Genomic DNA, 14,362 nt, shown 5'->3' on the forward strand with positions numbered 1-14,362 from the left:
TGTCAGGCTTCATTAGCGCATTTCAAAGCTTCAAATCTTCAGCGTCACAAGGAATGCCAGAAGTCCCACTAAGCAACATGCATAGTAACAGAAAAAATGTGTGTGTGTGTGTGTGTGTGTGTGTGTGTGTGTGTGTGTGTGTGTGTGTGTGTGTGTGTGTGTGTGTGTGTGTGTGTGTGTGTGAGGAAGGGATGGGGTGATGTTCATGTGTGCCCATGTGTAGGATGTGGCTCTTTGCAGTAACACAGTAGAAAAAAGTGGCTCTTAGTCTCTGACTGGTTGGCCACTTTGTTGTATGTACTTGATGTGTGGTTTCCAGCTCATTTTATTATCTATTATAAATCCTAAAACATGGTTTACTTGCACTATGTCAATTTGTACACCATCTATTTGTATTTGTGTTTGACTGCTTTCCCTACTATTTCCTAATCGCGTTATTTAAGTTTTACTTAAATTCAAATAAAATCTCTTTTTATCAAACCTTTTATTTTTTCATTCGTTGTGTTGCATAATTGAATTGCCTGTTTCGACCACATACTGGATTTTACATTTTTGTCAAGAAATCACGTACGCACAAGTTTTAAAGCGGCCATTGCCTTGACATAACTGCTGAAAACCCTTGCCGTTGTGTTGGTTAATGAGCCATGATGTGTGTAGAAATAGTACATCCTTCTGTGTCGAGGGAGTGTCCTTGATGGGACTGACCTTAGGCCTGACCAGTAGCTCTGCCAAACTTGTTTTTCTTCTGAAGGCACCAAATAATGCCGTCCGCTGTTCTCCACAAAGGTCTGGAAGTTGCGCTCAAACTTTTTGGAAACCTCAACAGCCGTGGGAGAGTAGGTGGTGACGAGTGGAATCATGAATTTGCCAACAGGAAGTATTTTCTTGTTGTGAAACACTTGCAGTATAAGACTGAGAGTTGCCCTTCCTCCTCAGGGCCGAAAATAATAATTTTGTTGCTGCCACAAAATCCTCGAATTTGATGAAACCTCAGCAGCTGCGACTTAACCAGCCGGCAAACGTGTGCTCAGGGTGAAAGCTGGTCTTAAATAAAAGGGTATGCATGTCTGTTTCCTTTTTCTTTTTTTTTGTCCTGTCCAGCTTTTTAGGCAAATCATATAGTTGATGTAGATGCCCATATCGGCTGTTCAGATTTACTTTACAAAATAGAAGTGTGTGATACTTCTCTTGTTGCCTTATTTGTATTTGACTTTATTAAATGTATTTATATTATCATTTGGTGCAGCCGGGCCGGAGCAGGAGGGGATGGAAAGAGAAAAAAAGGAAGACAGAGCGGGAAACAAAAAAAACAACAATAGCAAACACAACAACAACAACAACAACAATAGAGCAACATCAGCAAATACGACATGTACAAATATGATGGTAAAAGTGATAGCAAATGAGCAGTTAGCGAAAAATAAATAATAATACAGAAATGACAATGAGCATTATTACACTACAAATGGATACTAAAAGAAATAGCGCTAATGATAATGAACAATACCAATAATTTTGTCATGGTCCGGATCATGTTTTTGTGTTTTCTGTTAGTTTTGGACTCCTTTTGTTATTGCTTGTGCACCTGTGAGTTTGTTTCGTCACCATGGTTACTTATTATTGTCACCTGCCGCTTGTGTTCCCGATGCGCACCTGTTTGCCATCACTGACACTATTTAAGCCTGCCTTTCTGTTCACTCGTCCTGTCCTCCTTGTTTGCGGTAAGCAACAGTCACGTTTTTGTATTTCATGTTCCAGACTCTTGTGCTAAGTGTTAGCCTTAGCTTCCCGTGCGTTCGGCACGCTTTTGTTTTGTTTTTTTTTCTGTCTTGCTGTATTGTATGATTTATAATTAATAAATCATCTCCTACCTTTACGTTTTCGTCCGGAGTCGTCCGTGTTGCATTGGAGGAACGATCCCGCACACATATGCGACCCCCACGTGACACATTTACCTTTATTATCAACAATACAGTTGTTCAAATGCAACAATACATATACGTAATGATAACTAGAGATGCAAAAGAATGCAGAAAAATGGAGGGGAAGAAAGAGAAGCAACCTCTATTAACCTCGTAGATTGTTATAGTAACAATAGGTTAAGCTTTGTCAGTGTGCCATGTGTTACCCAGTTTACCCTAGGGCAACAACGTTTATATATGTTTGATGAAACGTGATTATGTGCATGAGTGTATGTATGCACATGTACAGTATGTGTATATGTGTGCTTGTACAGTGAATGTATTTGTACAGTATGTGTATGTGTATGTTTGTACAATGAATGTGCGTGTGGATGTACAAACTTTGAGTATGTAAATATGTACTGTATTTGTGTATGTATGTGGGAGCGTAGGTACCTATGTATGTACTGTATGTACAGTATACGTGAATCTGTATGTACAATACATTTGACTCCCAGTGTGTGTGGGAGCCAGAGTACGGCCCAAGCCCCCAGAGAGCCCAACCCACAAACAGTGGGTGTGGCGCCCAGGGAACCAGGGACCACCGCCCCCACGCAGCCAGGCCAGCCAGTGACAGGAACCCCAGAGCCATGCCCACCGCTCCGCCCGTAAGAGCCAGCAGCAGGCCGCAGACAGACGCACCCGGCAGAGGACAAGGCACGAGAAAAGCAGGGGACAGCCAGACCCCAAGCCAGCGAGAGACCACACCCCACACGGGCAGAAAGGCCCGGGGGGCCCAGAGACTCCCCGCAACCGGACGGGAAGACCGCCCCCGCCCCACCGGCACCCGGGCCCTCACGAGCCCACCCCCCACCCCCGAAGCGCGGCGAGGCCTACCCCCGGCCATCCCACCCAAATCGGCCGCCGCAGGACCACCCAGCACAGGGCCACGGGAGCCACCCACCCCACCCGAAAAAATAACTTTCCTGTGTTGCCGTGTACCGAAAGGAGCTACAGTGAGAACTCGACTGCCTTCGCGGGTAGGAGAGACACGGGATCATACGCGCATGCGAGCAACGGAGATTAACCTGGCTGTCAATCAAGTCGAGTTTCAGGGCGTGTCCAAAGAGCCCCGCCAAAGCCGAGTGGTGGGAGAAGAGGCGTGCTTCTGGAACTCACAAGGACTCAGGTTTATCACTTTGCAAACGGTGCTTTGTATGAATGAATAGTATTATTTTCACTTGCTGACATTGTTGTACTGTATGTGTTTAACTGCAAATTATTAGTCAAACCGTAAAATAGGAAGACTTTAAAGGTTTCAAACAGTGCATAATTCAACAGGAAGAGTGTGTAGTTTCAGTTTATTCCACCAGGTGTCTCAGGCATTTTATGAGTTAAACCAAGATTTGAAAGTGTCTGTTAATTAAGACAGCTATAGGCTATAAGGCATTTTTGAGTTTGGCCAAGATTGGTGAATTTCCTGTTAATTAAGCAAAGTGCATTTTAAGTAACTAAATAGGCCTACTGGTGATTTAATTTATATAAGAAATACATTTAAAAAAAAAAAAAAAAAAAGTAGGCCTGAATGTTAATTAATAATTAAAAATAGGCCCAAGTAACTTCTTCTTTATTAATAACTGTTTGCACAAGCTTGTAAGGAAGCATTTATAATATTAGCAAGAAATTAAACATTATTCACATTTAAAAGGTAGTCTACATACTTAAAGAACTGCAGGTATTTCAAATTTTTAGCCTACTACAAAGTTAAATTAACCCTTCATTGTCTAAAAACATTGTCAATTGACAAACCTCATATTATCTCAACATGTCTGACACAAACGCAAAAATTACAGAACAGCACACAAACTCATTAGCTCAGCCTGAGGTTAATGCCCAAGCTGCAGAAGGAGAAGACATTGTGCGAAGAAGCGGAAGAACTCGAACCCTGACGGAAAAAGGATAAGGACTTCAAGAAGTAAAATTGAAAGGCGTACATCACAGATACACACTTGCATATGAGAAATGGAAGTATAATGCAAAGGTAGCCAAAGAGTTGATGAGTGATGAAATCTCAGAGGAAGAATTAAACAAGTCGATGGATAATCTACAAGCCACATGTGCAGATGTGAAGGCAGTATATGAGGAATTCCGTCAAATGCAAGCTCCTGATGCAGATGTGCGACGTAAAGTGGATGCATGTGTATCGATGTCTGAGTTCATGATTAAAAGAGCACAACAACTCATTGACGATGATGTTGCAGTGAATGAAGAACAGTGGCCAGATGTCGGGTCCATTCTAAATTCATCAAGTCCATCATTAAAATCTCTATACCTTCGTTCGGAACACAAAACTCACTTAAGTAACCTTTCGGTCAAGAGAGATGATGCTGTGGCCGAAGCAGCTGCGGCCAAAGAGGTTTTGTCAGTGCTACAAGAGCAAGACAAGGAAGTCACTGAACTTCAAAGACTGGAGGCTGAAGAGAAGCTATGTGCTGCACAATTTGAGGCTGAATCTCTAGCCAGACAACAGGCAATGCAAAACCAGCTCCGAAAGCTTGAGCGCTTAAAGGAAGTCAAGAAGCTGAATGCAGCTAAGGCCCGAGTCAAAGTGTATGACGAACTCAGTGACAAGTCCGAAGTCATTAGTTTACTACATAACATCAAACAACCCGATAAGGCACAAACCCTCAATCCATCAAGTCCTCCATTCATTCCTCAACAAGCTCAAGAGCCAAGTCATAATCCCAGTCATCCCAACATTCAATCAGTCCCACAAGTTCCACCAAATACGCAGGTGCAAAGTCCTGATTTAGCAACTGCTCTCGCTGAAGCCATGAGTGCCAATCGTCTCCCAACACCTGAACCTACAGTATTCACGGGAGATCCTATAAAATACAACGACTGGAAATTGTCATTTCAGATACTGATTGACAGAAAAAAGTATTCCAAAAAATGAAAAACTCTACTACTTGAGAAAGTATCTAAGTGGTGCTGCAAGGAAGGCTGTTGAATGACTCTTCCTAATCGGCACAGAGGGAGCATATGACACTGCATGGAAGCTGCTAGAGAAGCGCTTTGGAGACCCTTACGTAATTGGGAAGTCCTTCAGAGATAAGCTGCATGCGTGGCCAAGAGTAAGCTCCAAAGATGGATGCGAACTAAGAGAACTTGCAGATTTTCTCCAGAGCTGTGAGGCTGCAATACCTCATATCAAGACATTAAGAGATTCTCAATGACTGCACTGAAAGTCAGAAGATCTTGACAAAGCTCCCAGACTGGCTTGTGTCCAGATGGAACCGTAAAGCAAAGGAAACCAGACAAGCGAACGCTGAATATCCTTCTTTTAAAGAGTTGGTGAACTTCTTATCAAAGGAAGCTGATCTGGCATGTGACCCCATATCTTCTGTTCAAGCACTCAAGAGTATACAGAATGAGAAACCAAGACAGACAAGAACTGAAACCATAAAGGCAAAAACGTTGTCGACAAATACAACACAGAACACGGTCTCTTGTGTCTTCTGCAAGAAGTTTGGACACCAGCTGGAGAAGTGTATAAAGTTCGCTGAAAAGACAATCCCGGATCGCATCAAGTTTGTACAAGAAGAGAAACTTTGATTTGGCTGTATAAAGACCGGTCATCACTCTAGAAGCTGTGAGGACAAAAGTAAGTGCGATACTTGTCGAAGAAGACATCCAACATGCTTGCATGATGACAACTTTCAGAAAGGTTCTTCATCAAAGAAAGTGGAGAGTGATTCAAATAAAGCACAAGGAACAGAGCAAATCCCTGCAACTGCAACAGCAACTGCCAATAGAGTTGCCCAAGGCAATCAAGGCTCACATACATCCTCAATAGTACCAGTCTGGGTCTCTTCCACAAAACAGCCTGAGCATGAGGTCTTAACATATGTGTTGCTGCATACGCAGAGTGACACAACATTCATCCTGGACCAAGTTGCTCAAGAGCTCAACACAAAGAAGGAGAATGTCTGTCTACGGCTTTCCACAATGTCATCAGTCTCTACAGTCATACCCTGTCAAAAATTGTCTAACTTACAAGTGAGAGGATATGACTTAGAAAAAATTATCTCACTACCACCTCTCTTCTCACGTGAGTTCATTCCTGCTGAGAGGTCGCACATTCCCACTACAGAGACAGCCCAAAAATGGCCTCATCTTGAACCATTGGTCCACAAGATTCCTCCACAATTGGAGTGCCAGGTCGGCCTACTTATAGGCTATAACTGCCATCAAGCTCTTCTTCCCAGAGAAATTATATGCGGAGAAGAAGGCCATCCATATGGTCAGCGAACCGACCTTGGATGGAGCATTGTTGGCTGTTCCAAGCTAGCAACTGAGTTTGAAGACGCAATTGGTGTGAGCCATAGTGTCATTGTACGACAAGTGACTCCTGCCGCACAACCTCTAAGTCGACTTAAAGATGAAGTGCACTTTGTCTGCAGAAATCCGGTCAAAGAGCCAAGTCCTTCAGAAATCATTAAGACGCTCAAAATGGATTTCACAGACCACTCAACAGACAACAATTCAGTCTCTCAAGAATATCTTCTCTTCATGTCACAAGTAAAAGAGGGGATAAGACAGAAAGAAGATGGACACTATGAGCTACCAGTACCGTTCAAGAAAGAAAACTCAGCAGACCTTGCGTCTAAAGAAGCCAGTGCAGCCCAATTGAAGGACTCATTCTTCTGGCAACCAAGTCTGTCAGTCAAAGAAGCAATAGTAGAAGTGGATGACACTGACCCAGAACTGCGGAAAGCTCATGTTCATACCGTCAAAGCCGAAACCACAAACCCATTGATCAGCCGTCTAAGCAAGTTCTCAGATTGGTCAAGAGCTGTGAAAGCTGTCGCCAGACTGAAGAAATGCGTCAGGAGACGTAGTGGAGGTCAAGTAGGGACAGACCAAACTACAAACCTTGAAGAGAGACGTGAAGCAGAGTTCTTCATCATCAAGCTCACACAAGAGGAAGCCTTTGCTGATGACATAAAGAAAATCAAATGCAATGGAGCTGAAAAACTCGGCAAACGCAACAAGCTCTACTGGCTTAACGCTTACCTTGATGCAAACAATATACTCAGGGTGGGAGGACGGTTGTCACAGTCAGCCCTTCATCATGACGTGAAGGAAATCACACGTGTCAGACCTAATTGTGAACTATCACCATGAGCGTGTACACCACCAAGGAAGAGGGATGACAATGAATGAGATACGCGCAAATGGAATATGGATTCTTGGATGCGGAAGTATTGTCTCCTCACACATTTATAAGTGCGTCCCATGCAGAAGGTACAGGAGAACCACAGAAGTTCAACAAATGGCAGATCTCCCAAAAGAAAGAACTCTGACAAGTCCTCCATTTACCTACTGCGGACTCGACTGTTTTGGTCCATTCCTTGTAAAGGAAGGAAGAAAAGAACTTAAAAGATATGGGTTGATCTTCACCTGCTTATGCTCTAGAGCAGTGCATATAGAGACTCTAGACGACATGACCACTGATCCGTTCATAAACGCTCTCAGAACATTCATAGCTATCAGAATCCCCGTGCGACAACTGACGTGTGATCAGGGAACAAATTTTATGGGCGCTAGAAGAGAATTTGCAGAGCTACTCAAGGGCATGGATCAAGAGCGCCAAAGAGCAGTTGGTTGTGAGTTCATTGTGAACATCCCATCAGCAAGTCATATGGGTGGAGTCTGGGAGCGTCAAATTCGGATGATTAGAAGCATTCTGACGACCATGCTTGACAAGTGGGCAAACAGACTCGACACCACAAGCTTGAAGACGCTCATGTATGAAACAATGGCCATTATCAACAGCCGACCTTTGAGTGTTGAGCATCTTCACGATCCAACAGCTCCAGAACCACTTACACCAAACCATATTCTCACCATGAAATCTGCCGTAATACTGCCACCTCCAGGCCAGTTCTGTAAAGAGGATTTGTATCTGCACAAGAGATGGAGAAAGGTGCAGTTCTTGGCGAATGAATTCTGGCAAAGATGGAAGCGAGAATATCTGCTGAACCAACAACAGCGACAGAAATGGCACAGCCCATCAAGGAACTCACAAGTGAACGACATTGTGATTTTAAAGGACGAGTGTACCCCAAGAAATGAATGGAAGCTTGCAAGAGTACTCGAAGCTCAGCCTGGAAGAGATGGCATGGTGCGCAAGCTGAAACTAGTGCTCAGTGAGACTTCTGTTGACAAGGGCAAACCTCACACACGACTGATTAATCTAGAAAGACCTATTCATAAAATAGTAACATTAGTAGAAGCCAATTAAGACGCACACACATACAGATGCTTGAAACTGGTTTTGATAAAAAGGGAAAATCCCACATTTCAGGTCAATGAGTGATTTGGTGAGAGTGTAGCTGTTGCTGAGAGTTTGCATGCTTTAAATATGTGTCATAAATAAATAAATATTAATAAATAAGTTAATGATGCAAAGTTATAAAATATTATTAGAAAATGTGTAATTGTAAAATCTCCTGAGCAAAATGTAAATGTATTGTGTTAATTGTGTTGCAAAGCGGAACTATTGTTGTGATGTTGCGACCCCACGGACAGTAAACAAGGCAGAACATGCAAGAGGGGAGGGTGCTTAAGCACGTTGTCTTCAGCTCCTCAAAAGTTTTAAGTGTATTCGACGATTTGTGTAAAACTTCAAGCAAGTGATTATTAGAACCTCTTTTCGTTACAAGCAGCCAACGAGTTATCACGGCGTTTGGCGTGTCGGCGTGGATGGTGTATACAGCAAGAAGGAGGAGTCAATAAACGCCCGTTTTACAGAAAAGAACTTTCCTGTGTTGCCGTGTACCGAAAGGAGCTACAATATTGAACCCTGAGAAATATGTTTTGTTTTTTTTTATCAGTAAAATCGTATGTATATTTTAGGTAACTGTCATGTGTATGTCATTGAAACTTCAAAATCATAACAGTCACACACACATGTCCCATGACGGCGAGGGAGTCAGAGACAGAGGGACGCTTCAAGCTAATGATTAAAAAAAAAAAGGAAAATACTTGAAAATGGCAAGGAATTTTCTCCCGCAGATTAGATTTATCCTTTAGTGATGAAGACGACGTGCGGGAAACACACAATGATGCGTGACCTTGGCCATATTTAGACAAATGTATGCGATTAGAGAAAACAATGCCAAAAGTTTTTAGTTGTTTACTCTGTAAACCAAAATCATAACTGCTCTCTTCATTGAAGACATGGAAGACACATTTAGGAACACACATTAAGATGAGTTGATTTCTTGAAAAGTTTTACTGCACATAACCATTACCAACTGTGCCTAAACACACGAGTCATTGTTTTTTTGTCAAGATATAAATAGATGCTGTTTTTTGTACTGTAGACAGAGAACATGAATAACATTACAAGGGTGAGCCAAAGAAAAGGCAATCTAAATACAGTACATACATACAGTGGGGTGCGGGGACCCTTCGAGATAGTTGTAGGGTGTCCCCAGCTAAATGACAGATAGTTAATAGTAATGGGCCCTTAATGGGTCAATTCGTCCACTCTCAGTTACATTAACATTGATATTATACATGAGGGCCCATTGATATAAATGGTATTAAATGTAGCTTTGATGTAGCAAGAAACTTTTGCCGTGTAGCTTGCTACAACTCTCCGGTGATAGCTTCCCCTGTAGCTTAGCTACATTTAATCGAGAGTAACTTGGAGCTTAGCTTAATACATTTTCCAAGTAGTTTTCCCATCACTTCTTGTTGGTAATGTAGTATATTATTACGCTTCTAACGCGAAAACAAGACAACTTGAAGTATCTTTTAACACACAAAAACGTGTACGCCGTTTATTCCATCATAGACGAGAATGAATGACTCCTAACATCAAGCGGCTCAAAATGGCGGTCACAACAAACCCCCACCTTTGGGTAAATCTCCTGACGGTCACTTAAAGGGGTCGCACCGAATTACTCGGTCACGACCCGAATAGGACTCTGGACACAGATGCAGGATTTCAGAAACAGATATTTATTCTAACAAGGGAAGGGGTCCAAAACGGGAGAAACAAAACAGGCTATTAAAACAGATCTAACCTGACCACTAAACTAACAAAAATATTAACAACACTAAACGCTCCAGCTGCGGAGGGAAAAAGGGGCTAAGAACAAAAACTACCAAACACAACAAAAAGCGCTCCAACGGAGGCGATGCTAGGGAGCTAATCTTACCTGACAAAACTTTACAAATCAAGAATCTCCCGTGGATCAAAAAGTACACAAAAATGTGGCTATGGCTGTAGACAAAGCTGTGGCAAAGGAACGCTGGAGGTACGCACAAGAAGATACAAAACACTCTGGCACAGGACAGAAGGAGGACGAGACATTTATACACATGAGGGAGGGTGACACAGGTGGGCACAATCAGGCAATCAGGAAAGACGTCAGACCAGTGATACAGGAGGAAGAGCAAGTGATCTGAAACGAGAGGGAGAGTTAACATTTCAAAATAAAACAGGAAATGAGAAGACAACATGAAACCAGACGAAACCCAGACAAGACTTCACCCAGGTGTGACATACTCACTCTTAGCTGCATATATGAATGCTAAACAAGAACAACATTGTTATGTGCACAATAGAACAATGACTGTGAATAATGACGACAAAGTCAAGTAAACAGGTGTGGTGAATTATGTCTTTAAAGCAACCGCTACAATATAAACATTTAACTAGTTTACACGTATGTATATATGTATTTAAAGGCCTACTGAAACCCACTACTACCGACCACGCAGTCTGATAGTTTATATATCAATGATGAAATCTTAACATTATAACACATGCCAATACGGCCGGGTTAACTTATAAAGTGACATTTTAAATTTGCCGCTAAACTTCCGGTTCGAAACGCCTCTGAGGATGACGTATGCGTGTGACGTAGCCCGGCGAACACGGGTATGCCTTCCACATTGAAGCCGATACGAAAAAGCTCTGTTTTCATTTCATAATTCCACAGTATTCTGGACATCTGTGTTCGTGAATCTGTTTCAATCATGTTCATTGCATTATGGAGAAGGAAGCTAAGCAAGCAAAGAAGAAAGTTGTCGGTGCGAAATGGACGTATTTTTCGAACGTAGTCAGCCACAACAGTACACAGCCGGCGCTTCTTTGTTTACATTCCCGAAAGATGCAGTCAAGATGGAAGAACTCGGATAACAGAGACTCTAACCAGGAGGACTTTTGATTTGGATACACAGACGCCTGTAGAGAACTGGGACAACACAGACTCTTACCAGGATTACTTTGATTTGGATGACAAAGACGCAGACGTGCTACTGTGAGTATGCAGCTTTGGCTTTTTTTTGCGTATGTACGTAACTTTTTTAAAATATATAAGCTTTATGAACCTTGGGTTAGGTGAACGGTATTTTGGGCTGAGTGATTGTGTGTGTTGATCATGTGTTTGAATTGTATTGGCGTGTTCTATGGAGCTAGGAGCTAGCAGAGGAGCTAGGAGCTAGCATAACACGTACCGTACCGTACGTGCGCGTCACGTACGTAACTTTTTAAAAATATATAAGCTTTATGAACCTTGGGTTAGGTGAACGGTCTTTTGGGCTGAGTGATTGTGTGTGTTGATCAGGTGTTTGAATTGTATTGGCGTGTTCTATGGAGCTAGGAGCTAGCAGAGGAGCTAGGAGCTAGCATAACAAACACGCAGGTGTTATTATGCAGGATTAATTTGTGGCATATTAAATATAAGCCTGGTTGTGTTGTGGCTAATAGAGTATATATATGTCTTGTGTTTATTTACTGTTGTAGTCATTCCCAGCTGAATATCAGGTACCGTGAGTATGCAGCCTTGGCTGCTAAACATTCGATAACTTGACCGTATGTGCGCGTCACGTACGTAACTTTTTAAAAATATATAAGCTTTATGAACCTTGGGTTAGGTAAACGGTCTTTTGGGCTGAGTGATTGTGTGTGTTGATCAGGTGTTTGAATTGTATTGGCGTGTTCTATGGAGCTAGGAGCTAGCAGAGGAGCTAGGAGCTAGCATAACAAACACGCAGGTGTTTTTATGCAGGATTAATTTGTGGCATATTAAATATAAGCCTGGTTGTGTTGTCGCTAATAGAGTATATATATGTCTTGTGTTTATTTACTGTTGTAGTCATTCCCAGCTGAATATCAGGTCACCCCCGGCTCTCACAGCATCTTCCCTATCTGAATAGCTTCAACTCCCCACTAGTCCTTCACTTGCACTTTACTCATCCACAAATCTTTCATCCTCGCTCAAATTAATGGGGAAATTGTCGCTTTCTCGGTCCGAATCTCTCTCACTTCATGCGGCCATCATTGTAAACAATAGGGAACTTTGCGTATATGTTCAACTGACTACGTCACGCTACTTCCGGTAGGTGCAAGCCTTTTTTTTTATCAGATACCAAAAGTTGCAATCTTTATCGTCGTTGTTCTATACTAAATCCTTTCAGCAAAAATATGGCAATATCGCGAAATGATCAAGTATGACACATAGAATAGATCTGCTATCCCCGTTTAAATAAAAAAAATTCATTTCAGTAGGCCTTTAACATTCATTTATTCATTGTAAGACAATAACATATTTCCATTAGCAGTGGTCATGCGCTTTGGGTTATGACCAAAAAGACGAAATCACAGGTACAAACAGCAGAAATGAGTTTCACCCGTCAGGTGATGGAGCTCTCCCTTAGAGATAGGGTGAGAAGCTCTGTCATTCTGGAGGAGCTCCAAGTAAAGCTGCTGCTCCTCCACATTGAGAAGAGTCAGATGAGGGGGTTCGGGCATCTAGTTAGGATGCCCCCCAGACGCCTCCCTGGGGAGGTGTTTAGGGCACGTCCGACCGGTAGGAGGCCACGGGGAAGACCCAGGACATGTTGGGGAGTCTATGTCTCCCGGCTGGCCTGGAAACGCCTCGGGATCCCCCGTGAGGAGCTGGACGAAGTGGCTGGAGAGAGGGAAGTCTCTATGCTTAGGCTGCTGCCCCCACGATCCGACCTCAGCTAAGCGGAAGAAGATGGGTGCATGAAAGGCATTTGCAATGCTGACCTAGCAAAGAAGCCGAGCACCTACTTAGTGGCCTAGTGGTGAGATCATACTAAAGACTATAAAAATGGGACCCATTACCTCCCTGCTTGGCACTCAGCATCAAGGGTTGGAATTGGGGGTTAAATCACCAAAAAATATTCCCGGCCACCGCTGCTGCTCACTGCTCCCCTCACCTCCCAGGGGGTGAACAAGGGGATGGGTCAAATGGAGGACACATTTCACCACGCCTAGTGTGTGTGTGAAAATCATTGGTACATTTACTTTAATTTTAACTTTTTACTTTAACTGTTTTAACTTTAGAGGTGGTTCATTGTGATGCTAATATCATTGTCTCTCATTTACAGCGCCATAGATCACTCTCAACAGTTCAGTAATGCTCTTAATGTGTTGGAACAGAAATTAATGTTTATGATGGACAAACACTTTTCAAATGTAAAACATACATGAAGAATGTCTGAAAATTGTGGACGACAGAGCAGACAGTAGACAATTGCTGATGTTTATTTATTTTATTTTAATTAATTATTACTATACGTTATAGTTTTAAATATTACAGTAATTTGACAATGATCTCTTTAGTATGTGTTATTACTGCCACCGAGTGTCTACTCTAAGTCTCTGGTTAAAATAAAACAAGTAAAACATCAATGTAGTTTTTTCCCCAAATCTTTTTAGATGGGACTGTTACGATTGGGGGTCGCAGCTTACTGCAGGATTCGCTCCCCCGGGATGCAAACTGACTACTCCGGACAGGATGTGCAGATAGGAACATGATTTATCCTCGAAAATCAAAGAAGTAGAAAAACAGAAAACAAGCCGAAGGGACAACGTGCCGATCGCACTCGAAGCTAAGGCTACCACTTAGCATAGACTAGAGACATGCAATACTCACGTAACAGGTACATGTAGCAAACAATGAAACCAGGCCGACTGACCGGCAAAGCCAGGCTTAAATAATGCCTCTGATTATTGCTCGAGAAACAGGTGAGCTTCCCGAACACCAATCAGAGACAGGTGAAAATAATAAGCAACCATGGTAAATAAAACAAACTCAAGGGTGCACAAAACAGGAACTGAGGGAGTCCAAAACTAACAGAAAATAACAAAACATGATCCGGGCCACAGATCATAAGAGTTATGGCGTGGCTCAGCGTCCGTTCCAGCAACTTGAGGGTTCAGCGTGTATATAAAGCGTTGATGAAGATTATTGGATGGTTTTTAATGCAATTTTTAGGCGGAATAGATTGGATCCCATTACCTCCTTTGTTAGCTGAGTCTGGCTAGCGTTTATTTAGGAGTTAGAAACACATATGTGTGCTTATCTCACATCAGGATATATTAAAAATCTAACTCAAAATCTTTAACT

Source organism: Entelurus aequoreus, linkage group LG13 (genome assembly GCF_033978785.1).
Source record: "Entelurus aequoreus isolate RoL-2023_Sb linkage group LG13, RoL_Eaeq_v1.1, whole genome shotgun sequence".
Classification (NCBI taxonomy): domain Eukaryota; kingdom Metazoa; phylum Chordata; class Actinopteri; order Syngnathiformes; family Syngnathidae; genus Entelurus; species Entelurus aequoreus.